Source organism: Phalangium opilio, unplaced genomic scaffold (genome assembly GCF_054372755.1).
Source record: "Phalangium opilio isolate 3A_F unplaced genomic scaffold, DU_Popi_V2 ptg000013l_1, whole genome shotgun sequence".
NCBI lineage: Eukaryota > Metazoa > Arthropoda > Arachnida > Opiliones > Phalangiidae > Phalangium > Phalangium opilio.
Window position 1 is genome coordinate 2,071,706 of NW_028324148.1, and position 18,358 is coordinate 2,090,063.

General features: G+C 44.2%; 88 non-coding genes across 88 annotated transcripts; all 88 read left to right on the plus strand.

The window, feature by feature from the left end:
• Positions 1-325: 325 nt before the first annotated feature.
• On the plus strand, positions 326-398 carry TRNAV-UAC (transfer RNA valine (anticodon UAC)). The gene has a single exon. It is a non-coding gene; the product is annotated as a tRNA-Val (tRNA).
• Positions 399-597: 199 nt separating this feature from the next.
• TRNAV-UAC (transfer RNA valine (anticodon UAC)) lies at positions 598-670 on the plus strand. Its single transcript has one exon. It is a non-coding gene; the product is annotated as a tRNA-Val (tRNA).
• A 63-nt stretch (positions 671-733) lies between these two features.
• Positions 734-806, plus strand: TRNAV-UAC (transfer RNA valine (anticodon UAC)). The gene has a single exon. It is a non-coding gene; the product is annotated as a tRNA-Val (tRNA).
• A 337-nt stretch (positions 807-1,143) lies between these two features.
• Positions 1,144-1,216, plus strand: TRNAV-UAC (transfer RNA valine (anticodon UAC)). Its single transcript has one exon. It is a non-coding gene; the product is annotated as a tRNA-Val (tRNA).
• A 202-nt stretch (positions 1,217-1,418) lies between these two features.
• Positions 1,419-1,491, plus strand: TRNAV-UAC (transfer RNA valine (anticodon UAC)). Its single transcript has one exon. It is a non-coding gene; the product is annotated as a tRNA-Val (tRNA).
• A 63-nt stretch (positions 1,492-1,554) lies between these two features.
• On the plus strand, positions 1,555-1,627 carry TRNAV-CAC (transfer RNA valine (anticodon CAC)). Its single transcript has one exon. It is a non-coding gene; the product is annotated as a tRNA-Val (tRNA).
• A 201-nt stretch (positions 1,628-1,828) lies between these two features.
• On the plus strand, positions 1,829-1,901 carry TRNAV-UAC (transfer RNA valine (anticodon UAC)). The gene has a single exon. It is a non-coding gene; the product is annotated as a tRNA-Val (tRNA).
• A 63-nt stretch (positions 1,902-1,964) lies between these two features.
• Positions 1,965-2,037, plus strand: TRNAV-UAC (transfer RNA valine (anticodon UAC)). Its single transcript has one exon. It is a non-coding gene; the product is annotated as a tRNA-Val (tRNA).
• Positions 2,038-2,100: 63 nt separating this feature from the next.
• TRNAV-UAC (transfer RNA valine (anticodon UAC)) lies at positions 2,101-2,173 on the plus strand. The gene has a single exon. It is a non-coding gene; the product is annotated as a tRNA-Val (tRNA).
• A 63-nt stretch (positions 2,174-2,236) lies between these two features.
• On the plus strand, positions 2,237-2,309 carry TRNAV-UAC (transfer RNA valine (anticodon UAC)). Its single transcript has one exon. It is a non-coding gene; the product is annotated as a tRNA-Val (tRNA).
• A 338-nt stretch (positions 2,310-2,647) lies between these two features.
• Positions 2,648-2,720, plus strand: TRNAV-UAC (transfer RNA valine (anticodon UAC)). Its single transcript has one exon. It is a non-coding gene; the product is annotated as a tRNA-Val (tRNA).
• A 64-nt stretch (positions 2,721-2,784) lies between these two features.
• TRNAV-UAC (transfer RNA valine (anticodon UAC)) lies at positions 2,785-2,857 on the plus strand. The gene has a single exon. It is a non-coding gene; the product is annotated as a tRNA-Val (tRNA).
• A 65-nt stretch (positions 2,858-2,922) lies between these two features.
• TRNAV-UAC (transfer RNA valine (anticodon UAC)) lies at positions 2,923-2,995 on the plus strand. The gene has a single exon. It is a non-coding gene; the product is annotated as a tRNA-Val (tRNA).
• A 201-nt stretch (positions 2,996-3,196) lies between these two features.
• Positions 3,197-3,269, plus strand: TRNAV-UAC (transfer RNA valine (anticodon UAC)). The gene has a single exon. It is a non-coding gene; the product is annotated as a tRNA-Val (tRNA).
• A 202-nt stretch (positions 3,270-3,471) lies between these two features.
• Positions 3,472-3,544, plus strand: TRNAV-UAC (transfer RNA valine (anticodon UAC)). Its single transcript has one exon. It is a non-coding gene; the product is annotated as a tRNA-Val (tRNA).
• Positions 3,545-3,607: 63 nt separating this feature from the next.
• Positions 3,608-3,680, plus strand: TRNAV-CAC (transfer RNA valine (anticodon CAC)). The gene has a single exon. It is a non-coding gene; the product is annotated as a tRNA-Val (tRNA).
• Positions 3,681-3,881: 201 nt separating this feature from the next.
• TRNAV-UAC (transfer RNA valine (anticodon UAC)) lies at positions 3,882-3,954 on the plus strand. The gene has a single exon. It is a non-coding gene; the product is annotated as a tRNA-Val (tRNA).
• Positions 3,955-4,017: 63 nt separating this feature from the next.
• TRNAV-UAC (transfer RNA valine (anticodon UAC)) lies at positions 4,018-4,090 on the plus strand. The gene has a single exon. It is a non-coding gene; the product is annotated as a tRNA-Val (tRNA).
• Positions 4,091-4,153: 63 nt separating this feature from the next.
• Positions 4,154-4,226, plus strand: TRNAV-UAC (transfer RNA valine (anticodon UAC)). The gene has a single exon. It is a non-coding gene; the product is annotated as a tRNA-Val (tRNA).
• A 63-nt stretch (positions 4,227-4,289) lies between these two features.
• Positions 4,290-4,362, plus strand: TRNAV-UAC (transfer RNA valine (anticodon UAC)). The gene has a single exon. It is a non-coding gene; the product is annotated as a tRNA-Val (tRNA).
• Positions 4,363-4,700: 338 nt separating this feature from the next.
• TRNAV-UAC (transfer RNA valine (anticodon UAC)) lies at positions 4,701-4,773 on the plus strand. The gene has a single exon. It is a non-coding gene; the product is annotated as a tRNA-Val (tRNA).
• A 64-nt stretch (positions 4,774-4,837) lies between these two features.
• TRNAV-UAC (transfer RNA valine (anticodon UAC)) lies at positions 4,838-4,910 on the plus strand. The gene has a single exon. It is a non-coding gene; the product is annotated as a tRNA-Val (tRNA).
• A 65-nt stretch (positions 4,911-4,975) lies between these two features.
• Positions 4,976-5,048, plus strand: TRNAV-UAC (transfer RNA valine (anticodon UAC)). Its single transcript has one exon. It is a non-coding gene; the product is annotated as a tRNA-Val (tRNA).
• Positions 5,049-5,111: 63 nt separating this feature from the next.
• Positions 5,112-5,184, plus strand: TRNAV-UAC (transfer RNA valine (anticodon UAC)). The gene has a single exon. It is a non-coding gene; the product is annotated as a tRNA-Val (tRNA).
• A 64-nt stretch (positions 5,185-5,248) lies between these two features.
• On the plus strand, positions 5,249-5,321 carry TRNAV-UAC (transfer RNA valine (anticodon UAC)). Its single transcript has one exon. It is a non-coding gene; the product is annotated as a tRNA-Val (tRNA).
• Positions 5,322-5,386: 65 nt separating this feature from the next.
• Positions 5,387-5,459, plus strand: TRNAV-UAC (transfer RNA valine (anticodon UAC)). Its single transcript has one exon. It is a non-coding gene; the product is annotated as a tRNA-Val (tRNA).
• A 63-nt stretch (positions 5,460-5,522) lies between these two features.
• TRNAV-UAC (transfer RNA valine (anticodon UAC)) lies at positions 5,523-5,595 on the plus strand. The gene has a single exon. It is a non-coding gene; the product is annotated as a tRNA-Val (tRNA).
• Positions 5,596-5,660: 65 nt separating this feature from the next.
• On the plus strand, positions 5,661-5,733 carry TRNAV-UAC (transfer RNA valine (anticodon UAC)). The gene has a single exon. It is a non-coding gene; the product is annotated as a tRNA-Val (tRNA).
• Positions 5,734-6,069: 336 nt separating this feature from the next.
• On the plus strand, positions 6,070-6,142 carry TRNAV-UAC (transfer RNA valine (anticodon UAC)). Its single transcript has one exon. It is a non-coding gene; the product is annotated as a tRNA-Val (tRNA).
• A 63-nt stretch (positions 6,143-6,205) lies between these two features.
• On the plus strand, positions 6,206-6,278 carry TRNAV-UAC (transfer RNA valine (anticodon UAC)). Its single transcript has one exon. It is a non-coding gene; the product is annotated as a tRNA-Val (tRNA).
• A 200-nt stretch (positions 6,279-6,478) lies between these two features.
• On the plus strand, positions 6,479-6,551 carry TRNAV-AAC (transfer RNA valine (anticodon AAC)). Its single transcript has one exon. It is a non-coding gene; the product is annotated as a tRNA-Val (tRNA).
• Positions 6,552-7,024: 473 nt separating this feature from the next.
• On the plus strand, positions 7,025-7,097 carry TRNAV-UAC (transfer RNA valine (anticodon UAC)). Its single transcript has one exon. It is a non-coding gene; the product is annotated as a tRNA-Val (tRNA).
• A 63-nt stretch (positions 7,098-7,160) lies between these two features.
• TRNAV-UAC (transfer RNA valine (anticodon UAC)) lies at positions 7,161-7,233 on the plus strand. The gene has a single exon. It is a non-coding gene; the product is annotated as a tRNA-Val (tRNA).
• Positions 7,234-7,296: 63 nt separating this feature from the next.
• On the plus strand, positions 7,297-7,369 carry TRNAV-UAC (transfer RNA valine (anticodon UAC)). Its single transcript has one exon. It is a non-coding gene; the product is annotated as a tRNA-Val (tRNA).
• Positions 7,370-7,433: 64 nt separating this feature from the next.
• Positions 7,434-7,506, plus strand: TRNAV-UAC (transfer RNA valine (anticodon UAC)). Its single transcript has one exon. It is a non-coding gene; the product is annotated as a tRNA-Val (tRNA).
• A 202-nt stretch (positions 7,507-7,708) lies between these two features.
• TRNAV-UAC (transfer RNA valine (anticodon UAC)) lies at positions 7,709-7,781 on the plus strand. The gene has a single exon. It is a non-coding gene; the product is annotated as a tRNA-Val (tRNA).
• A 64-nt stretch (positions 7,782-7,845) lies between these two features.
• On the plus strand, positions 7,846-7,918 carry TRNAV-AAC (transfer RNA valine (anticodon AAC)). The gene has a single exon. It is a non-coding gene; the product is annotated as a tRNA-Val (tRNA).
• Positions 7,919-7,981: 63 nt separating this feature from the next.
• On the plus strand, positions 7,982-8,054 carry TRNAV-CAC (transfer RNA valine (anticodon CAC)). Its single transcript has one exon. It is a non-coding gene; the product is annotated as a tRNA-Val (tRNA).
• Positions 8,055-8,117: 63 nt separating this feature from the next.
• On the plus strand, positions 8,118-8,190 carry TRNAV-UAC (transfer RNA valine (anticodon UAC)). The gene has a single exon. It is a non-coding gene; the product is annotated as a tRNA-Val (tRNA).
• Positions 8,191-8,253: 63 nt separating this feature from the next.
• Positions 8,254-8,326, plus strand: TRNAI-UAU (transfer RNA isoleucine (anticodon UAU)). Its single transcript has one exon. It is a non-coding gene; the product is annotated as a tRNA-Ile (tRNA).
• Positions 8,327-8,390: 64 nt separating this feature from the next.
• Positions 8,391-8,463, plus strand: TRNAV-AAC (transfer RNA valine (anticodon AAC)). The gene has a single exon. It is a non-coding gene; the product is annotated as a tRNA-Val (tRNA).
• A 63-nt stretch (positions 8,464-8,526) lies between these two features.
• Positions 8,527-8,599, plus strand: TRNAV-CAC (transfer RNA valine (anticodon CAC)). The gene has a single exon. It is a non-coding gene; the product is annotated as a tRNA-Val (tRNA).
• A 63-nt stretch (positions 8,600-8,662) lies between these two features.
• Positions 8,663-8,735, plus strand: TRNAL-UAG (transfer RNA leucine (anticodon UAG)). Its single transcript has one exon. It is a non-coding gene; the product is annotated as a tRNA-Leu (tRNA).
• A 337-nt stretch (positions 8,736-9,072) lies between these two features.
• Positions 9,073-9,145, plus strand: TRNAV-UAC (transfer RNA valine (anticodon UAC)). The gene has a single exon. It is a non-coding gene; the product is annotated as a tRNA-Val (tRNA).
• Positions 9,146-9,347: 202 nt separating this feature from the next.
• TRNAV-UAC (transfer RNA valine (anticodon UAC)) lies at positions 9,348-9,420 on the plus strand. The gene has a single exon. It is a non-coding gene; the product is annotated as a tRNA-Val (tRNA).
• Positions 9,421-9,484: 64 nt separating this feature from the next.
• On the plus strand, positions 9,485-9,557 carry TRNAV-AAC (transfer RNA valine (anticodon AAC)). Its single transcript has one exon. It is a non-coding gene; the product is annotated as a tRNA-Val (tRNA).
• Positions 9,558-9,620: 63 nt separating this feature from the next.
• On the plus strand, positions 9,621-9,693 carry TRNAV-CAC (transfer RNA valine (anticodon CAC)). Its single transcript has one exon. It is a non-coding gene; the product is annotated as a tRNA-Val (tRNA).
• A 63-nt stretch (positions 9,694-9,756) lies between these two features.
• On the plus strand, positions 9,757-9,829 carry TRNAV-UAC (transfer RNA valine (anticodon UAC)). The gene has a single exon. It is a non-coding gene; the product is annotated as a tRNA-Val (tRNA).
• Positions 9,830-10,166: 337 nt separating this feature from the next.
• On the plus strand, positions 10,167-10,239 carry TRNAV-UAC (transfer RNA valine (anticodon UAC)). Its single transcript has one exon. It is a non-coding gene; the product is annotated as a tRNA-Val (tRNA).
• Positions 10,240-10,441: 202 nt separating this feature from the next.
• On the plus strand, positions 10,442-10,514 carry TRNAV-UAC (transfer RNA valine (anticodon UAC)). The gene has a single exon. It is a non-coding gene; the product is annotated as a tRNA-Val (tRNA).
• Positions 10,515-10,578: 64 nt separating this feature from the next.
• Positions 10,579-10,651, plus strand: TRNAV-AAC (transfer RNA valine (anticodon AAC)). The gene has a single exon. It is a non-coding gene; the product is annotated as a tRNA-Val (tRNA).
• A 63-nt stretch (positions 10,652-10,714) lies between these two features.
• TRNAV-CAC (transfer RNA valine (anticodon CAC)) lies at positions 10,715-10,787 on the plus strand. Its single transcript has one exon. It is a non-coding gene; the product is annotated as a tRNA-Val (tRNA).
• A 63-nt stretch (positions 10,788-10,850) lies between these two features.
• Positions 10,851-10,923, plus strand: TRNAV-UAC (transfer RNA valine (anticodon UAC)). Its single transcript has one exon. It is a non-coding gene; the product is annotated as a tRNA-Val (tRNA).
• A 337-nt stretch (positions 10,924-11,260) lies between these two features.
• On the plus strand, positions 11,261-11,333 carry TRNAV-UAC (transfer RNA valine (anticodon UAC)). The gene has a single exon. It is a non-coding gene; the product is annotated as a tRNA-Val (tRNA).
• Positions 11,334-11,398: 65 nt separating this feature from the next.
• TRNAV-UAC (transfer RNA valine (anticodon UAC)) lies at positions 11,399-11,471 on the plus strand. Its single transcript has one exon. It is a non-coding gene; the product is annotated as a tRNA-Val (tRNA).
• A 63-nt stretch (positions 11,472-11,534) lies between these two features.
• Positions 11,535-11,607, plus strand: TRNAV-UAC (transfer RNA valine (anticodon UAC)). Its single transcript has one exon. It is a non-coding gene; the product is annotated as a tRNA-Val (tRNA).
• Positions 11,608-11,670: 63 nt separating this feature from the next.
• TRNAV-UAC (transfer RNA valine (anticodon UAC)) lies at positions 11,671-11,743 on the plus strand. The gene has a single exon. It is a non-coding gene; the product is annotated as a tRNA-Val (tRNA).
• Positions 11,744-12,081: 338 nt separating this feature from the next.
• On the plus strand, positions 12,082-12,154 carry TRNAV-UAC (transfer RNA valine (anticodon UAC)). The gene has a single exon. It is a non-coding gene; the product is annotated as a tRNA-Val (tRNA).
• Positions 12,155-12,356: 202 nt separating this feature from the next.
• TRNAV-UAC (transfer RNA valine (anticodon UAC)) lies at positions 12,357-12,429 on the plus strand. Its single transcript has one exon. It is a non-coding gene; the product is annotated as a tRNA-Val (tRNA).
• Positions 12,430-12,492: 63 nt separating this feature from the next.
• Positions 12,493-12,565, plus strand: TRNAV-UAC (transfer RNA valine (anticodon UAC)). The gene has a single exon. It is a non-coding gene; the product is annotated as a tRNA-Val (tRNA).
• Positions 12,566-12,629: 64 nt separating this feature from the next.
• TRNAV-UAC (transfer RNA valine (anticodon UAC)) lies at positions 12,630-12,702 on the plus strand. The gene has a single exon. It is a non-coding gene; the product is annotated as a tRNA-Val (tRNA).
• Positions 12,703-12,903: 201 nt separating this feature from the next.
• TRNAV-UAC (transfer RNA valine (anticodon UAC)) lies at positions 12,904-12,976 on the plus strand. Its single transcript has one exon. It is a non-coding gene; the product is annotated as a tRNA-Val (tRNA).
• A 64-nt stretch (positions 12,977-13,040) lies between these two features.
• On the plus strand, positions 13,041-13,113 carry TRNAV-UAC (transfer RNA valine (anticodon UAC)). Its single transcript has one exon. It is a non-coding gene; the product is annotated as a tRNA-Val (tRNA).
• Positions 13,114-13,176: 63 nt separating this feature from the next.
• TRNAV-UAC (transfer RNA valine (anticodon UAC)) lies at positions 13,177-13,249 on the plus strand. Its single transcript has one exon. It is a non-coding gene; the product is annotated as a tRNA-Val (tRNA).
• A 338-nt stretch (positions 13,250-13,587) lies between these two features.
• TRNAV-UAC (transfer RNA valine (anticodon UAC)) lies at positions 13,588-13,660 on the plus strand. Its single transcript has one exon. It is a non-coding gene; the product is annotated as a tRNA-Val (tRNA).
• Positions 13,661-13,725: 65 nt separating this feature from the next.
• On the plus strand, positions 13,726-13,798 carry TRNAV-UAC (transfer RNA valine (anticodon UAC)). The gene has a single exon. It is a non-coding gene; the product is annotated as a tRNA-Val (tRNA).
• A 63-nt stretch (positions 13,799-13,861) lies between these two features.
• TRNAV-UAC (transfer RNA valine (anticodon UAC)) lies at positions 13,862-13,934 on the plus strand. The gene has a single exon. It is a non-coding gene; the product is annotated as a tRNA-Val (tRNA).
• A 202-nt stretch (positions 13,935-14,136) lies between these two features.
• On the plus strand, positions 14,137-14,209 carry TRNAV-UAC (transfer RNA valine (anticodon UAC)). Its single transcript has one exon. It is a non-coding gene; the product is annotated as a tRNA-Val (tRNA).
• A 63-nt stretch (positions 14,210-14,272) lies between these two features.
• On the plus strand, positions 14,273-14,345 carry TRNAV-UAC (transfer RNA valine (anticodon UAC)). Its single transcript has one exon. It is a non-coding gene; the product is annotated as a tRNA-Val (tRNA).
• A 338-nt stretch (positions 14,346-14,683) lies between these two features.
• On the plus strand, positions 14,684-14,756 carry TRNAV-UAC (transfer RNA valine (anticodon UAC)). Its single transcript has one exon. It is a non-coding gene; the product is annotated as a tRNA-Val (tRNA).
• Positions 14,757-14,958: 202 nt separating this feature from the next.
• TRNAV-UAC (transfer RNA valine (anticodon UAC)) lies at positions 14,959-15,031 on the plus strand. The gene has a single exon. It is a non-coding gene; the product is annotated as a tRNA-Val (tRNA).
• Positions 15,032-15,094: 63 nt separating this feature from the next.
• Positions 15,095-15,167, plus strand: TRNAV-UAC (transfer RNA valine (anticodon UAC)). The gene has a single exon. It is a non-coding gene; the product is annotated as a tRNA-Val (tRNA).
• A 64-nt stretch (positions 15,168-15,231) lies between these two features.
• Positions 15,232-15,304, plus strand: TRNAV-UAC (transfer RNA valine (anticodon UAC)). Its single transcript has one exon. It is a non-coding gene; the product is annotated as a tRNA-Val (tRNA).
• Positions 15,305-15,369: 65 nt separating this feature from the next.
• Positions 15,370-15,442, plus strand: TRNAV-UAC (transfer RNA valine (anticodon UAC)). The gene has a single exon. It is a non-coding gene; the product is annotated as a tRNA-Val (tRNA).
• Positions 15,443-15,507: 65 nt separating this feature from the next.
• TRNAV-UAC (transfer RNA valine (anticodon UAC)) lies at positions 15,508-15,580 on the plus strand. The gene has a single exon. It is a non-coding gene; the product is annotated as a tRNA-Val (tRNA).
• Positions 15,581-15,646: 66 nt separating this feature from the next.
• On the plus strand, positions 15,647-15,716 carry TRNAV-UAC (transfer RNA valine (anticodon UAC)). Its single transcript has one exon. It is a non-coding gene; the product is annotated as a tRNA-Val (tRNA).
• Positions 15,717-15,779: 63 nt separating this feature from the next.
• TRNAV-UAC (transfer RNA valine (anticodon UAC)) lies at positions 15,780-15,852 on the plus strand. Its single transcript has one exon. It is a non-coding gene; the product is annotated as a tRNA-Val (tRNA).
• A 65-nt stretch (positions 15,853-15,917) lies between these two features.
• Positions 15,918-15,990, plus strand: TRNAV-UAC (transfer RNA valine (anticodon UAC)). The gene has a single exon. It is a non-coding gene; the product is annotated as a tRNA-Val (tRNA).
• A 200-nt stretch (positions 15,991-16,190) lies between these two features.
• Positions 16,191-16,263, plus strand: TRNAV-UAC (transfer RNA valine (anticodon UAC)). Its single transcript has one exon. It is a non-coding gene; the product is annotated as a tRNA-Val (tRNA).
• Positions 16,264-16,463: 200 nt separating this feature from the next.
• TRNAV-AAC (transfer RNA valine (anticodon AAC)) lies at positions 16,464-16,536 on the plus strand. Its single transcript has one exon. It is a non-coding gene; the product is annotated as a tRNA-Val (tRNA).
• A 473-nt stretch (positions 16,537-17,009) lies between these two features.
• TRNAV-UAC (transfer RNA valine (anticodon UAC)) lies at positions 17,010-17,082 on the plus strand. The gene has a single exon. It is a non-coding gene; the product is annotated as a tRNA-Val (tRNA).
• A 63-nt stretch (positions 17,083-17,145) lies between these two features.
• Positions 17,146-17,218, plus strand: TRNAV-UAC (transfer RNA valine (anticodon UAC)). Its single transcript has one exon. It is a non-coding gene; the product is annotated as a tRNA-Val (tRNA).
• A 63-nt stretch (positions 17,219-17,281) lies between these two features.
• On the plus strand, positions 17,282-17,354 carry TRNAV-UAC (transfer RNA valine (anticodon UAC)). Its single transcript has one exon. It is a non-coding gene; the product is annotated as a tRNA-Val (tRNA).
• A 63-nt stretch (positions 17,355-17,417) lies between these two features.
• TRNAV-UAC (transfer RNA valine (anticodon UAC)) lies at positions 17,418-17,490 on the plus strand. The gene has a single exon. It is a non-coding gene; the product is annotated as a tRNA-Val (tRNA).
• A 202-nt stretch (positions 17,491-17,692) lies between these two features.
• On the plus strand, positions 17,693-17,765 carry TRNAV-UAC (transfer RNA valine (anticodon UAC)). Its single transcript has one exon. It is a non-coding gene; the product is annotated as a tRNA-Val (tRNA).
• Positions 17,766-17,829: 64 nt separating this feature from the next.
• TRNAV-AAC (transfer RNA valine (anticodon AAC)) lies at positions 17,830-17,902 on the plus strand. The gene has a single exon. It is a non-coding gene; the product is annotated as a tRNA-Val (tRNA).
• Positions 17,903-17,965: 63 nt separating this feature from the next.
• TRNAV-CAC (transfer RNA valine (anticodon CAC)) lies at positions 17,966-18,038 on the plus strand. Its single transcript has one exon. It is a non-coding gene; the product is annotated as a tRNA-Val (tRNA).
• Positions 18,039-18,239: 201 nt separating this feature from the next.
• On the plus strand, positions 18,240-18,312 carry TRNAV-UAC (transfer RNA valine (anticodon UAC)). Its single transcript has one exon. It is a non-coding gene; the product is annotated as a tRNA-Val (tRNA).
• The last annotated feature ends 46 nt before the right edge of the window (positions 18,313-18,358 follow it).

Here is an 18,358-nt window from a genome sequence, read left to right on the forward strand (position 1 = left end):
ATCGTGATAGGACATAAAAAAGCTAGGTCTCTTGGAAAACTCAGTATTAGTACGTATATATGGTGTAGTGGTTATCACGTCCGCCTAACACGTGGAAGGTCCCAGGTTCGAGCCCTGTTAGATACATATTTTGTCCATCGTGTTTGGGCATAAAAAAGCTAGGTCTCTTGGAAAACTCAGCATCACGACGTATCTATGGTGTAGTGGTTATCACGTCCGCTTTACTCGCGGATGGTCGAAGGTTCGAGCCCTGGTAGATACATATTTTGACCATCGTGATAGGACATAAAAAAGCTAGCTCTCTTGGAAAACTCAGTATTACTACGTATCTATGGTGTAGTGGTTATCACGTCCGCTTTACACGCGGAAGGTCCCAGGTTCGAGCCCTGTTAGATACATAATTTGTCCATCGTGTTTGGGCATAAAAAAGCTAGGTCTCTTGGAAAACTCAGCATCACGACGTATCTATGGTGTAGTGGTTATCACGTCCGCTTTACTCGCGGATGGTCGAAGGTTCGAGCCCTGGTAGATACATATTTTGACCATCGTGATAGGACATAAAAAAGCTAGCTCTCTTGGAAAACTCAGTATTACTACGTATCTATGGTGTAGTGGTTATCACGTCCGCTTTACACGCGGAAGGTCCCAGGTTCGAGCCCTGGTAGATACATATTTTGTCCATCGTGATTGGGCATAAAAAAGCTAGGTCTCTTGGAAAACTCAGCATTACTACGTATCTATGGTGTAGTGGTTATCACGTCCGCTTTACACGCGGAAGGTCCTAGGTTCGAGCCCTGGTAGATACATATTTTGACCATCGTGATAGGACATAAAAAAGCTACGTCTCTTGGAAAACTCAGTATTACTACGTAGCTTTAGTGTAGTGGTTATCACGTCCGCTTTACACGCAGAAGGTCCCAGGTTCGAGCCCTGGTAGATACATATTTTGACCATCGTGATAGGACATAAAAAAGCTAGGTCTCTTGGAAAACTCAGTATTACTACGTATCTATGGTGTAGTGGTTATCACGCCCGCTTTACACGCGGAAGGTCCCATGTTCGAGCCCTGGTAGATACATGTTTTGTCCATCGTGATTGGGCATAAAAATTAGCTAGATCTCTCGGAAAACTTAGCATTGCTACGTATCTATGGTGTAGTGGTTATCACGTCCGCTTTACACGCGGAAGGTTCCAGGTTCGAGCCCTGGTAGATGCATATTTTGACCATCGTGATAAGACATAAAAAAAGCTAGGTCTCTTGGAAAACTCAGTATTACTACGTATCTATGGTAAAGTGGTTATCACGTCCGCTTTAAACGCGGAAGGTCCCAGGTTCGAGCCCTGGTAGATACATGTTTTGTCCATCGTGATTGGGCATAAAAATAAGCTCGATCTCTCGGAAAACTCAGTATTACTACGTATCTGTGGTGTAGTGGTTATCACGTCCGCTTTACACGCGGATGGTCCCAGGTTCGAGCCCTGGTTGATACATATTTTGACCATCGTGATAGGACATAAAAAAGCTACGTCTCTTGGAAATTTCAGCATTACAACGTATCTATGTTGTAGTGGTTATCACGTCTGCTTCACACGCGGAAGGTCCCAGGTTCGAGCCCTGGTAGATACATATTTTGTCCATCGTGATTGGTCATAAAAATTAGCTAGATCTCTCGGAAAACTAATTATTACTTCGTATATATGGTGTAGTGGTTATCACGTCCGCCTAACACGTGGAAGGTCCCAGGTTCGAGCCCTGTTAGATACGTATTTTGTCCATCGTGTTTGGGCATAAAAAAGCTAGGTCTCTTGGAAAACTCAGCATTACGACGTATCTATGGTGTAGTGGTTATCACGTCCGCTTTACTCGCGGATGGTCCCAGGTTCGAGCCCTGGTAGATACATATTTTGACCATCGTGATAGGACATAAAAAAGCTATCTCTCTTGGAAAACTCAGTATTACTACGTATCTATGGTTTAGTGGTTATCACGTCCGCTTTACACGCGGAAGGTCCCAGGTTCGAGCCCTGGTAGATACATATTTTGTCCATCGTGATTGGGCATAAAAAAGCTAGGTCTCTTGGAAAACTCAGCATTACTACGTATCTATGGTGTAGTGGTTATCACGTCCGCTTTACACGCGGAAGGTCCCAGGTTCGAGCCCTGGTTGATACATATTTTGACCATCGTGATAGGACATAAAAAAGCTACATCTCTTGGAAAACTCAGTATTACTACGTATCTATGGTGTAGTGGTTATCACGTCCGCTTTACACGCGGAAGGTTCCAGGTTCGAGCCCTGGTAGATGCATATTTTGACCATCGTGATAAGACATAAAAAAAGCTAGGTCTCTTGGAAATTTCAGCATTACTACATATCTATGGTGTAGTGGTTATCACGTCCGCTTTACACGCGGAAGGTCCCATGTTCGAGCCGTGGTAGATACATGTTTTGTCCATCGTGATTGGGCATAAAAATTAGCTAGATCTCTCGGAAAACTCAATATTACTACGTATATATGGTGTAGTGGTTATCACGTCCGCCTAACACGTGGAAGGTCCCAGGTTCGAGCCCTGTTAGATACATATTTTGTCCATCGTGTTTGGGCATATAAAAGCTAGGTCTCTTGGAAAACTCAGCATTACGACGTATCTATGGTGTAGTGGTTATCACGTCCGCTTTACACGCGGAAGGTCCCAGGTTCGAGCCCTGGTAGATACATATTTTGACCATCGTGATAGGACATAAAAAAAGCTAGGTCTCTTGGAAAACTCAGTATAACTACGTATCTATGGTGTAGTGGTTATCACGTCCGCTTTACACGCGGAAGGTCCCATGTTCGAGCCCTGGTAGATACATGATTTGTCCATCGTGATTGGGCATAAAAATTAGCTAGATCTCTCGGAAAACTTTGCATTGCTACGTATCTATGGTGTAGTGGTTATCACGTCCGCTTTACAAGCGGAAGGTCCCAGGTTCGAGCCCTGGTAGATACATATTTTGACCATCGTGATAGGACATAAAAAAGCTAGGTCTCTTGGAAAACTCAGTATTACTACGTATCTATGGTGTAGTGGTTATCACGCCCGCTTTACACGCGGAAGGTCCCATGTTCGAGCCCTGGTAGATACATGTTTTGTCCATCGTGATTGGGCATAAAAATTAGCTAGATCTCTCGGAAAACATAGCATTGCTACGTATCTATGGTGTAGTGGTTATCACGTCCGCTTTACACGCGGAAGGTTCCAGGTTCGAGCCCTGGTAGATGCATATTTTGACCATCGTGATAAGACATAAAAAAAGCTAGGTCTCTTGGAAAACTCAGTATTACTACGTATCTATGGTAAAGTGGTTATCACGTCCGCTTTAAACGCGGAAGGTCCCAGGTTCGAGCCCTGGTAGATACATGTTTTGTCCATCGTGATTGGGCATAAAAATAAGCTCGATCTCTCGGAAAACTCAGTATTACTACGTATCTGTGGTGTAGTGGTTATCACGTCCGCTTTACACGCGGATGGTCCCAGGTTCGAGCCCTGGTTGATACATATTTTGACCATCGTGATAGGACATAAAAAAGCTACGTCTCTTGGAAATTTCAGCATTACAACGTATCTATGTTGTAGTGGTTATCACGTCTGCTTCACACGCGGAAGGTCCCAGGTTCGAGCCCTGGTAGATACATATTTTGTCCATCGTGATTGGTCATAAAAATTAGCTAGATCTCTCGGAAAACTAATTATTACTACGTATATATGGTGTAGTGGTTATCACGTCCGCCTAACACGTGGAAGGTCCCAGGTTCGAGCCCTGTTAGATACATATTTTGTCCATCGTGTTTGGGCATAAAAAAGCTAGGTCTCTTGGAAAACTCAGCATTACGACGTATCTATGGTGTAGTGGTTATCACGTCCGCTTTACTCGCGGATGGTCCCAGGTTCGAGCCCTGGTAGATACATATTTTGACCATCGTGATAGGACATAAAAAAGCTATCTCTCTTGGAAAACTCAGTATTACTACGTATCTATGGTTTAGTGGTTATCACGTCCGCTTTACACGCGGAAGGTCCCAGGTTCGAGCCCTGGTAGATACATATTTTGTCCATCGTGATTGGGCATAAAAAAGCTAGGTCTCTTGGAAAACTCAGCATTACTACGTATCTATGGTGTAGTGGTTATCACGTCCGCTTTACACGCGGAAGGTCCCAGGTTCGAGCCCTGGTTGATACATATTTTGACCATCGTGATAGGACATAAAAAAGCTACATCTCTTGGAAAACTCAGTATTACTACGTATCTATGGTGTAGTGGTTATCACGTCCGCTTTACACGCGGAAGGTTCCAGGTTCGAGCCCTGGTAGATGCATATTTTGACCATCGTGATAAGACATAAAAAAAGCTAGGTCTCTTGGAAATTTCAGCATTACTACGTATCTATGGTGTAGTGGTTATCACGTCCGCTTTACACGCGGAAGGTCCCATGTTCGAGCCGTGGTAGATACATGTTTTGTCCATCGTGATTGGGCATAAAAATTAGCTAGATCTCTCGGAAAACTCAATATTACTACGTATATATGGTGTAGTGGTTATCACGTCCGCCTAACACGTGGAAGGTCCCAGGTTCGAGCCCTGTTAGATACATATTTTGTCCATCGTGTTTGGGCATATAAAAGCTAGGTCTCTTGGAAAACTCAGCATTACGACGTATCTATGGTGTAGTGGTTATCACGTCCGCTTTACACGCGGAAGGTCCCAGGTTCGAGCCCTGGTAGATACATATTTTGACCATCGTGATAGGACATAAAAAAAGCTAGGTCTCTTGGAAAACTCAGTATAACTACGTATCTATGGTGTAGTGGTTATCACGTCCGCTTTACACGCGGAAGGTCCCATGTTCGAGCCCTGGTAGATACATGATTTGTCCATCGTGATTGGGCATAAAAATTAGCTAGATCTCTCGGAAAACTTTGCATTGCTACGTATCTATGGTGTAGTGGTTATCACGTCCGCTTTACAAGCGGAAGGTCCCAGGTTCGAGCCCTGGTAGATACATATTTTGACCATCGTGATAGGACATAAAAAAGCTACGTCTCTTGGAAAACTCAGTATTACTACGTAGCTATGGTGTAGTGGTTATCACGTCCGCTTTACACGCGGAAGGTCCCAGGTTCGAGCCCTGGTAGATACATATTTTGACCATCGTGATAGGACATAAAAAAAGCTAGGTCTCTTGGAAAACTCAGTATTACTACGTATCTATGGTGTAGTGGTTATCACGTCCGCTTTACACGCGGAAGGTCCCATGTTCGAGCCCTGGTAGATACATGTTTTGTCCATCGTGATTGGGCATAAAAATTAGCTAGATCTCTCGGAAAACTTAGCATTGCTACGTATCTATGGTGTAGTGGTTATCACGTCCGCTTTACACGCGGAAGGTCCCAGGTTCGAGCCCTGGTAGATACATATTTTGACCATCGTGATATTACATAAAAAAGCTAGGTCTCTTGGAAAACTCAGTATTACTACGTATCTATGGTGTAGTGGTTATCACGTCCGCTTTACACGCGGAAGGTCCCATGTTCGAGCCCTGGTAGATACATGTTATGTCCATCGTGATTGGGCATAAAAATTAGCTAGATCTCTCGGAAAACTTAGCATTGCTACGTATCTATGGTGTAGTGGTTATCACGTCCGCTTTACACGCGGAAGGTCCCAGGTTCGAGCCCTGGTAGATACATATTTTGACCATCGTGATAGGACATAAAAAAAGCTAGGTCTCTTGGAAAACTCAGTATTACTACGTATATATGGTGTAGTGTTTATCACGTCCGCCTAACACGTGGAAGGTCCCAGGTTCGAGCCCTGTTAGATACATATTTTGTCCATCGTGTTTGGGCATAAAAAAGCTAGGTCTCTTGGAAAACTCAGCATCACGACGTATCTATGGTGTAGTGGTTATCACGTCCGCTTTACTCGCGGATGGTCCAAGGTTCGAGCCCTGGTAGATACATATTTTGACCATCGTGATAGGACATAAAAAAGCTAACTCTCTTGGAAAACTCAGTATTACTACGTATCTATGGTGTAGTGGTTATCACGTCCGCTTTACACGCGGAAGGTCCCAGGTTCGAGCCCTGGTAGATACATATTTTGTCCATCGTGATTGGGCATAAAAAAGCTAGGTCTCTTGGAAAACTCAGCATTACTACGTATCTATGGTGTAGTGGTTATCACGTCCGCTTTACACGCAGAAGGTCCTAGGTTCGAGCCCTGGTAGATACATATTTTGACCATCGTGATAGGACATAAAAAAGCTACGTCTCTTGGAAAACTCAGTATTACTACGTAGCTATAGTGCAGTGGTTATCACGTCCGCTTTACACGCGGAAGGTCCCAGGTTCGAGCCCTGGTAGATACATATTTTGACCATCGTGATAGGACATAAAAAAAGCTAGGTCTCTTGGAAAACTCAGTATTACTACGTTTCTGTGGTGTAGTGGTTATCACGTCCGCCTAACACGCGGAAGGTCCCAGGTTCGAGCCCTGGTAGATACATATTTTGTCCACCGTGATTGGGCATAAAAAAGCTAGGTCTCTTGGAAATTTCAGCATTACTACGTATCTATGTTGTAGTGGTTATCACGTCTGCTTCACACGCGGAAGGTCCCAGGTTCGAGCCCTGGAAGATACATATTTTGTCCATCGTGATTGGGCATAAAAAAGCTAGGTCTCTTGGAAATTTCAGCATTACTACGTATCTATGGTGTAGTGGTTATCACGTCCGCTTTACACGCTGAAGGTCCCATGTTCGAGCCGTGGTAGATACATGTTTTGTCCATCGTGATTGGGCATAAAAATTAGCTAGATCTCTCGGAAAACTAATTATTACTACGTATATATGGTGTAGTGGTTATCACGTCCGCCTAACACGTGGAAGGTCCCAGGTTCGAGCCCTGTTAGATACATATTTTGTCCATCGTGTTTGGGCATAAAAAAGCTAGGTCTCTTGGAAAACTCAGCATTACGACGTATCTATGGTGTAGTGGTTATCACGTCCGCTTTACTCGCGGATGGTCCCAGGTTCGAGCCCTGGTAGATACATATTTTGACCATCGTGATAGGACATAAAAAAGCTATCTCTCTTGGAAAACTCAGTATTACTACGTATCTATGGTGTAGTGGTTATCACGTCCGCTTTACACGCGGAAGGTCCCAGGTTCGAGCCCTGGTAGATACATATTTTGTCCATCGTGATTGGGCATAAAAAAGCTAGGTCTCTTGGAAAACTCAGCATTACTACGTATCTATGGTGTAGTGGTTATCACGTCCGCTTTACACGCGGAAGGTCCCAGGTTCGAGCCCTGGTAGATACATATTTTGACCATCGTGATAGGACATAAAAAAAGCTAGGTCTCTTGGAAAACTCAGTATTACTACGTATCTATGGTGTAGTGGTTATCACGTCCGCTTTACACGCGGAAGGTCCCATGTTCGAGCCCTGGTAGGTACATGTTTTGTCCATCGTGATTGGGCATAAAAAAAGCTAGGTCTCTTGGAAAACTCAGTATTACTACGTATCTATGGTGTAGTGGTTATCACGCCCGCTTTACACGCGGAAGGTCCCATGTTCGAGCCCTGGTAGATACATGTTTTGTCCATCGTGATTGGGCATAAAAATTAGCTAGATCTCTCGGAAAACATAGCATTGCTACGTATCTATGGTGTAGTGGTTATCACGTCCGCTTTACACGCGGAAGGTCCCAGGTTCGAGCCCTGGTAGATACATATTTTGACCATCGTGATAGGACATAAAAAAAGCTAGGTCTCTTGGAAAACTCAGTATTACTACGTTTCTGTGGTGTAGTGGTTATCACGTCCGCCTAACACGCGGAAGGTCCCAGGTTCGAGCCCTGGTAGATACATATTTTGTCCATCGTGATTGGGCATAAAAAAGCTAGGTCTCTTGGAAATTTCAGCATTACTACGTATCTATGTTGTAGTGGTTATCACGTCTGCTTCACACGCGGAAGGTCCCAGGTTCGAGCCCTGGTAGATACATATTTTGTCCATCGTGATTGGGCATAAAAAAGCTAGGTCTCTTGGAAAACTCAGCATTACTACGTATCTATGGTGTAGTGGTTATCACGTCCGCTTTACACGCGGAAGGTCCTAGGTTCGAGCCCTGGTAGATACATATTTTGACCATCGTGATAGGACATAAAAAAGCTACGTCTCTTGGAAAACTCAGTATTACTACGTAGCTTTAGTGTAGTGGTTATCACGTCCGCTTTATACGCGGAAGGTCCCAGGTTCGAGCCCTGGTAGATACATATTTTGACCATCGTGATAGGACATAAAAAAAGCTAGGTCTCTTGGAAAACTCAGTATTACTACGTTTCTGTGGTGTAGTGGTTATCACGTCCGCCTAACACGCGGAAGGTCCCAGGTTCGAGCCCTGGTAGATACATATTTTGTCCATCGTGATTGGGCATAAAAAAGCTAGGTCTCTTGGAAATTTCAGCATTACTACGTATCTATGTTGTAGTGGTTATCACGTCTGCTTCACACGCGGAAGGTCCCAGGTTCGAGCCCTGGTAGATACATATTTTGTCCATCGTGATTGGGCATAAAAAAGCTAGGTCTCTTGGAAAACTCAGCATTACTACGTATCTATGGTGTAGTGGTTATCACGTCCGCTTTAGACGCGGAAGGTCCTAGGTTCGAGCCCTGGTAGATACATATTTTGACCATCGTGATAGGACATAAAAAAGCTACGTCTCTTGGAAAACTCAGTATTACTACGTAGCTTTAGTGTAGTGGTTATCACGTCCGCTTTACACGCGGAAGGTCCCAGGTTCGAGCCCTGGTAGATACATATTTTGACCATCGTGATAGGACATAAAAAAGCTAGGTCTCTTGGAAAACTCAGTATTACTACGTATCTATGGTGTAGTGGTTATCACGCCCGCTTTACACGCGGAAGGTCCCATGTTCGAGCCCTGGTAGATACATGTTTTGTCCATCGTGATTGGGCATAAAAATTAGCTAGATCTCTCGGAAAACTTAGCATTGCTACGTATCTATGGTGTAGTGGTTATCACGTCCGCTTTACACGCGGAAGGTTCCAGGTTCGAGCCCTGGTAGATGCATATTTTGACCATCGTGATAAGACATAAAAAAAGCTAGGTCTCTTGGAAAACTCAGTATTACTACGTATCTATGGTAAAGTGGTTATCACGTCCGCTTTAAACGCGGAAGGTCCCAGGTTCGAGCCCTGGTAGATACATGTTTTGTCCATCGTGATTGGGCATAAAAATAAGCTCGATCTCTCGGAAAACTCAGTATTGCTACGTATCTATGGTGTAGTGGTTATCACGTCCGCTTTACACGCGGAAGGTCCCAGGTTCGAGCCCTGGTAGATACATATTTTGACCATCGTGATAGGACATAAAAAAAGCTAGGTCTCTTGGAAAACTAAGTATTACTACGTTTCTGTGGTGTAGTGGTTATCACGTCCGCCTAACACGCGGAAGGTCCCAGGTTCGAGCCCTGGTAGATACATATTTTGTCCATCGTGATTGGGCATAAAAAAGCTAGGTCTCTTGGAAATTTCAGCATTACTACGTATCTATGTTGTAGTGGTTATCACGTCTGCTTCACACGCGGAAGGTCCCAGGTTCGAGCCCTGGTAGATACATATTTTGTCCATCGTGATTGGGCATAAAAAAGCTAGGTCTCTTGGAAAACTCAGCATTACTACGTATCTATGGTGTAGTGGTTATCACGTCCGCTTTACACGCGGAAGGTCCTAGGTTCGAGCCCTGGTAGATACATATTTTGACCATCGTGATAGGACATAAAAAAGCTACGTCTCTTGGAAAACTCAGTATTACTACGTAGCTTTAGTGTAGTGGTTATCACGTCCGCTTTACACGCGGAAGGTCCCAGGTTCGAGCCCTGGTAGATACATATTTTGACCATCGTGATAGGACATAAAAAAGCTAGGTCTCTTGGAAAACTCAGTATTACTACGTATCTATGGTGTAGTGGTTATCACGCCCGCTTTACACGCGGAAGGTCCCATGTTCGAGCCCTGGTAGATACATGTTTTGTCCATCGTGATTGGGCATAAAAATTAGCTAGATCTCTCGGAAAACTTAGCATTGCTACGTATCTATGGTGTAGTGGTTATCACGTCCGCTTTACACGCGGAAGGTTCCAGGTTCGAGCCCTGGTAGATGCATATTTTGACCATCGTGATAAGACATAAAAAAAGCTAGGTCTCTTGGAAAACTCAGTATTACTACGTATCTATGGTAAAGTGGTTATCACGTCCGCTTTAAACGCGGAAGGTCCCAGGTTCGAGCCCTGGTAGATACATGTTTTGTCCATCGTGATTGGGCATAAAAATAAGCTCGATCTCTCGGAAAACTCAGTATTGCTACGTATCTATGGTGTAGTGGTTATCACGTCCGCTTTACACGCGGAAGGTCCCAGGTTCGAGCCCTGGTAGATACATATTTTGACCATCGTGATAGGACATAAAAAAAGCTAGGTCTCTTGGAAAACTCAGTATTACTACGTTTCTGTGGTGTAGTGGTTATCACGTCCGCCTAACACGCGGAAGGTCCCAGGTTCGAGCCCTGGTAGATACATATTTTGTCCATCGTGATTGGGCATAAAAAAGCTAGGTCTCTTGGAAATTTCAGCATTACTACGTATCTATGTTGTAGTGGTTATCACGTCTGCTTCACACGCGGAAGGTCCCAGGTTCGAGCCCTGGTAGATACATATTTTGTCCATCGTGATTGGGCATAAAAAAGCTAGGTCTCTTGGAAAACTCAGCATTACTACGTATCTATGGTGTAGTGGTTATCACGTCCGCTTTACACGCGGAAGGTCCTAGGTTCGAGCCCTGGTAGATACATATTTTGACCATCGTGATAGGACATAAAAAAGCTACGTCTCTTGGAAAACTCAGTATTACTACGTAGCTTTAGTGTAGTGGTTATCACGTCCGCTTTACACGCGGAAGGTCCCAGGTTCGAGCCCTGGTAGATACATATTTTGACCATCGTGATAGGACATAAAAAAGCTAGGTCTCTTGGAAAACTCAGTATTACTACGTATCTATGGTGTAGTGGTTATCACGCCCGCTTTACACGCGGAAGGTCCCATGTTCGAGCCCTGGTAGATACATGTTTTGTCCATCGTGATTGGGCATAAAAATTAGCTAGATCTCTCGGAAAACTTAGCATTGCTACGTATCTATGGTGTAGTGGTTATCACGTCCGCTTTACACGCGGAAGGTTCCAGGTTCGAGCCCTGGTAGATGCATATTTTGTCCATCGTGATTGGGCATAAAAATAAGCTCGATCTCTCGGAAATCTCAGTATTACTACGTATCTGTGGTGTAGTGGTTATCACGTCCGCTTTACACGCGGATGGTCCCAGGTTCGAGCCCTGGTTGATACATATTTTGACCATCGTGATTGGGCATAAAAAAGCTAGGTCTCTTGGAAAACTCAGCATTACTACGTATCTATGGTGTAGTGGTTATCACGTCCGCTTTACACGCGGAAGGTCCCAGGTTCGAGCCCTGGTTGATACATATTTTGACCATCGTGATAGGACATAAAAAAGCTACGTCTCTTGGAAAACTCAGTATTACTACGTATCTATGGTGTAGTGGTTATCACGTCCGCTTTACACGCGGAAGGTTCCAGGTTCGAGCCCTGGTAGATGCATATTTTGACCATCGTGATAAGACATAAAAAAAGCTAGGTCTCTTGGAAATTTCAGCATTACTACGTATCTATGGTGTAGTGGTTATCACGTCCGCTTTACACGCGGAAGGTCCCATGTTCGAGCCGTGGTAGATACATGTTTTGTCCATCGTGATTGGGCATAAAAATTAGCTAGATCTCTCGGAAAACTCAATATTACTACGTATATATGGTGTAGTGGTTATCACGTCCGCCTAACACGTGGAAGGTCCCAGGTTCGAGCCCTGTTAGATACATATTTTGTCCATCGTGTTTGGGCATATAAAAGCTAGGTCTCTTGGAAAACTCAGCATTACGACGTATCTATGGTGTAGTGGTTATCACGTCCGCTTTACACGCGGAAGGTCCCAGGTTCGAGCCCTGGTAGATACATATTTTGACCATCGTGATAGGACATAAAAAAAGCTAGGTCTCTTGGAAAACTCAGTATTACTACTTATCTATGGTGTAGTGGTTATCACGTCCGCTTTACACGCGGAAGGTCCCATGTTCGAGCCCTGGTAGATACATGATTTGTCCATCGTGATTGGGCATAAAAATTAGCTAGATCTCTCGGAAAACTTTGCATTGCTACGTATCTATGGTGTAGTGGTTATCACGTCCGCTTTACAAGCGGAAGGTCCCAGGTTCGAGCCCTGGTAGATACATATTTTGACCATCGTGATAGGACATAAAAAAGCTACGTCTCTTGGAAAACTCAGTATTACTACGTAGCTATGGTGTAGTGGTTATCACGTCCGCTTTACAAGCGGAAGGTCCCAGGTTCGAGCCCTGGTAGATACATATTTTGACCATCGTGATAGGACATAAAAAAAGCTAGGTCTCTTGGAAAACTCAGTATTACTACGTATCTATGGTGTAGTGGTTATCACGTCCGCTTTACACGCGGAAGGTCCCATGTTCGAGCCCTGGTAGATACATGTTTTGTCCATCGTGATTGGGCATAAAAATTAGCTAGATCTCTCGGAAAACTTAGCATTGCTACGTATCTATGGTGTAGTGGTTATCACGTCCGCCTAACACGTGGAAGGTCCCAGGTTCGAGCCCTGTTAGATACATATTTTGTCCATCGTGTTTGGGCATATAAAAGCTAGGTCTCTTGGAAAACTCAGCATTACGACGTATCTATGGTGTAGTGGTTATCACGTCCGCTTTACACGCGGAAGGTCCCAGGTTCGAGCCCTGGTAGATACATATTTTGACCATCGTGATAGGACATAAAAAAAGCTAGGTCTCTTGGAAAACTCAGTATTACTACGTAGCTATGGTGTAGTGGTTATCACGTTCGCTTTACAAGCGGAAGGTCCCAGGTTCGAACCCTGGTAGATACATATTTTGACCATCGTGATAGGACATAAAAAAGCTACGTCTCTTGGAAAACTCAGTATTACTACGTAGCTATGGTGTAGTGGTTATCACGTCCGCTTTACAAGCGGAAGGTCCCAGGTTCGAGCCCTGGTAGATACATATTTTGACCATCGTGATAGGACATAAAAAAAGCTAGGTCTCTTGGAAAACTCAGTATTACTACGTATCTATGGTGTAGTGGTTATCACGTCCGCTTTACACGCGGAAGGTCCCATGTTCGAGCCGTGGTAGATACATGTTTTGTCCATCGTGATTGGGCATAAAAATTAGCTAGATCTCTCGGAAAACTCAATATTACTACGTATATATGGTGTAGTGGTTATCACGTCCGCCTAACACGTGGAAGGTCCCAGGTTCGAGCCCTGTTAGATACATATTTTGTCCATCGTGTTTGGGCATATAAAAGCTAGGTCTCTTGGAAAACTCAGCATTACGACGTATCTATGGTGTAGTGGTTATCACGTCCGCTTTACACGCGGAAGGTCCCATGTTCGAGCCCTGGTAGATACATGATTTGTCCATCGTGATTGGGCATAAAAATTAGCTAGATCTCTCGGAAAACTTTGCATTGCTACGTATCTATGGTGTAGTGGTTATCACGTCCGCTTTACAAGCGGAAGGTCCCAGGTTCGAGCCCTGGTAGATACATATTTTGACCATCGTGATAGGACATAAAAAAGCTACGTCTCTTGGAAAACTCAGTATTACTACGTAGCTATGGTGTAGTGGTTATCACGTCCGCTTTACAAGCGGAAGGTCCCAGGTTCGAGCCCTGGTAGATACATATTTTGACCATCGTGATAGGACATAAAAAAAGCTAGGTCTCTTGGAAAACTCAGTATTACTACGTATCTATGGTGTAGTGGTTATCACGTCCGCTTTACACGCGGAAGGTCCCATGTTCGAGCCGTGGTAGATACATGTTTTGTCCATCGTGATTGGGCATAAAAATTAGCTAGATCTCTCGGAAAACTTTGCATTGCTACGTATCTATGGTGTAGTGGTTATCACGTCCGCTTTACAAGCGGAAGGTCCCAGGTTCGAGCCCTGGTAGATACATATTTTGACCATCGTGATAGGACATAAAAAAGCTACGTCTCTTGGAAAACTCAGTATTACTACGTAGCTATGGTGTAGTGGTTATCACGTCCGCTTTACAAGCGGAAGGTCCCAGGTTCGAGCCCTGGTAGATACATATTTTGACCATCGTGATAGGACATAAAAAAAGCTAGGTCTCTTGGAAAACTCAGTATTACTACGTATCTATGGTGTAGTGGTTATCACGTCCGCTTTACACGCGGAAGGTGCCATGTTCGAGCCGTGGTAGATACATGTTTTGTCCATCGTGATTGGGCATAAAAATTAGCTAGATCTCTCGGAAAACTCAATATTACTACGTATATATGGTGTAGTGGTTATCACGTCCGCCTAACACGTGGAAGGTCCCAGGTTCGAGCCCTGTTAGATACATATTTTGTCCATCGTGTTTGGGCATATAAAAGCTAGGTCTCTTGGAAAACTCAGCATTACGACGTATCTATGGTGTAGTGGTTATCACGTCCGCTTTACACGCGGAAGGTCCCAGGTTCGAGCCCTGGTAGATACATATTTTGACCATCGTGATAGGACATAAAAAAAGCTAGGTCTCTTGGAAAACTCAGTATTACTACTTATCTATGGTGTAGTGGTTATCACGTCCGCTTTACACGCGGAAGGTCCCATGTTCGAGCCCTGGTAGATACATGATTTGTCCATCGTGATTGGGCATAAAAATTAGCTAGATCTCTCGGAAAACTTTGCATTGCTACGTATCTATGGTGTAGTGGTTATCACGTCCGCTTTACAAGCGGAAGGTCCCAGGTTCGAGCCCTGGTAGATACATATTTTGACCATCGTGATAGGACATAAAAAAGCTACGTCTCTTGGAAAACTCAGTATTACTACGTAGCTATGGTGTAGTGGTTATCACGTCCGCTTTACAAGCGGAAGGTCCCAGGTTCGAGCCCTGGTAGATACATATTTTGACCATCGTGATAGGACATAAAAAAAGCTAGGTCTCTTGGAAAACTCAGTATTACTACGTATCTATGGTGTAGTGGTTATCACGTCCGCTTTACACGCGGAAGGTCCCATGTTCGAGCCCTGGTAGATACATGTTTTGTCCATCGTGATTGGGCATAAAAATTAGCTAGATCTCTCGGAAAACTTAGCATTGCTACGTATCTATGGTGTAGTGGTTATCACGTCCGCTTTACACGCGGAAGGTCCCAGGTTCGAGCCCTGGTAGATACATGATTTGTCCATCGTGATTGGGCATAAAAATTAGCTAGATCTCTCGGAAAACTTTGCATTGCTACGTATCTATGGTGTAGTGGTTATCACGTCCGCTTTACAAGCGGAAGGTCCCAGGTTCGAGCCCTGGTAGATACATATTTTGACCATCGTGATAGGACATAAAAAAGCTACGTCTCTTGGAAAACTCAGTATTACTACATAGCTATGGTGTAGTGGTTATCACGTCCGCTTTACAAGCGGAAGGTCCCAGGTTCGAGCCCTGGTAGATACATATTTTGACCATCGTGATAGGACATAAAAAAGCTAGGTCTCTTGGAAAACTCAGTATTACTACGTATCTATGGTGTAGTGGTTATCACGTCCGCTTTACACGCGGAAGGTCCCATGTTCGAGCCCTGGTAGATACATGTTTTGTCCATCGTGATTGGGCATAAAAATTAGCTAGATCTCTCGGAAAACTTAGCATTGCTACGTATCTATGGTGTAGTGGTTATCACGTCCGCTTTACACGCGGAAGGTCCCAGGTTCGAGCCCTGGTAGATACATATTTTGACCATCGTGATAGGACATAAAAAAGCTAACTCTCTTGGAAAACTCAGTATTACTACGTATCTATGGTGTAGTGGTTATCACGTCCGCTTTACACGCGAAATGGGCCCAGGTTCGAGCCCTGGTAGATACACATTTTGTCCATCGTGATTGGTCATAAAAAAGCTAGGTCTCTTGGAAAACTCAGCATTACTACGTATCTATGGTGTAGTGGTTATCACGTCCGCTTTACACGCAGAAGGTCCTAGGTTCGAGCCCTGGTAGATACATATTTTGACCATCGTGATAGGACATAAAAAAGCTACGTCTCTTGGAAAACTCAGTATTACTACGTAGCTATAGTGCAGTGGTTATCACGTCCGCTTTACACGCGGAAGGTCCCAGGTTCGAGCCCTGGTAGATACATATTTTGACCATCGTGATAGGACATGAAAAAAGCTAGGTCTCTTGGAAAACTCAGTATTACTACGTTTCTGTGGTGTAGTGGTTATCACGTCCGCCTAACACGCGGAAGGTCCCAGGTTCGAGCCCTGGTAGATACATATTTTGTCCACCGTGATTGGGCATAAAAAAGCTAGGTCTCTTGGAAATTTCAGCATTACTACGTATCTATGTTGTAGTGGTTATCACGTCTGCTTCACACGCGGAAGGTCCCAGGTTCGAGCCCTGGAAGATACATATTTTGTCCATCGTGATTGGGCATAAAAAAGCTAGGTCTCTTGGAAATTTCAGCATTACTACGTATCTATGGTGTAGTGGTTATCACGTCCGCTTTACACGCTGAAGGTCCCATGTTCGAGCCGTGGTAGATACATGTTTTGTCCATCGTGATTGGGCATAAAAATTAGCTAGATCTCTGGGAAAACTAATTATTACTACGTATTTATGGTGTAGTGGTTATCACGTCCGCCTAACACGTGGAAGGTCCCAGGTTCGAGCCCTGTTAGATACATATTTTGTCCATCGTGTTTGGGCATAAAAAAGCTAGGTCTCTTGGAAAACTCAGTATTACTACGTATCTATGGTGTAGTGGTTATCACGTCCGCTTTACTCGCGGATGGTCCCAGGTTCGAGCCCTGGTAGATACATATTTTGACCATCGTGATAGGACATAAAAAAGCTATCTCTCTTGGAAAACTCAGTATTACTACGTATCTATGGTGTAGTGGTTATCACGTCCGCTTTACACGCGGAAGGTCCCAGGTTCGAGCCCTGGTAGATACATATTTTGTCCATCGTGATTGGGCATAAAAAAGCTAGGTCTCTTGGAAAACTCAGCATTACTACGTATCTATGGTGTAGTGGTTATCACGTCCGCTTTACACGCGGAAGGTCCCAGGTTCGAGCCCTGGTAGATACATATTTTGACCATCGTGATAGGACATAAAAAAGCTAGGTCTCTTGGAAAACTCAGTATTACTACGTATCTATGGTGTAGTGGTTATCACGTCCGCTTTACACGCGGAAGGTCCCATGTTCGAGCCCTGGTAGATACATGTTTTGTCCATCGTGATTGGGCATAAAAAAAGCTAGGTCTCTTGAAAAACTCAGTATTACTACGTTTCTATGGTGTAGTGGTTATCACGCCCGCTTTACACGCGGAAGGTCCCATGTTCGAGCCCTGGTAGATACATGTTTTGTCCATCGTGATTGGGCATAAAAATTAGCTAGATCTCTCGGAAAACATAGCATTGCTACGTATCTATGGTGTAGTGGTTATCACGTCCGCTTTACACGCGGAAGGTCCCAGGTTCGAGCCCTGGTAGATACATATTTTGACCATCGTGATAGGACATAAAAAAAGCTAGGTCTCTTGGAAAACTCAGTATTACTACGTTTCTGTGGTGTAGTGGTTATCACGTCCGCCTAACACGCGGAAGGTCCCAGGTTCGAGCCCTGGTAGATACATATTTTGTCCATCGTGATTGGGCATAAAAAAGCTAGGTCTCTTGGAAATTTCAGCATTACTACGTATCTATGTTGTAGTGGTTATCACGTCTGCTTCACACGCGGAAGGTCCCAGGTTCGAGCCCTGGTAGATACATATTTTGTCCATCGTGATTGGGCATAAAAAAGCTAGGTCTCTTGGAAATTTCAGCATTACTACGTATCTATGGTGTAGTGATTATCACGTCCGCTTTACACGCGGAAGGTCCCATGTTCGAGCCGTGGTAGATACATGTTTTGTCCATCGTGATTGGGCATAAAAATTAGCTAGATCTCTCGGAAAACATAGCATTGCTACGTATCTATGGTGTAGTGGTTATCACGTCCGCTTTACACGCGGAAGGTCCCAGGTTCGAGCCCTGGTAGATACATATTTTGACCATCGTGATAGGACATAAAAAAAGCTAGGTCTCTTGG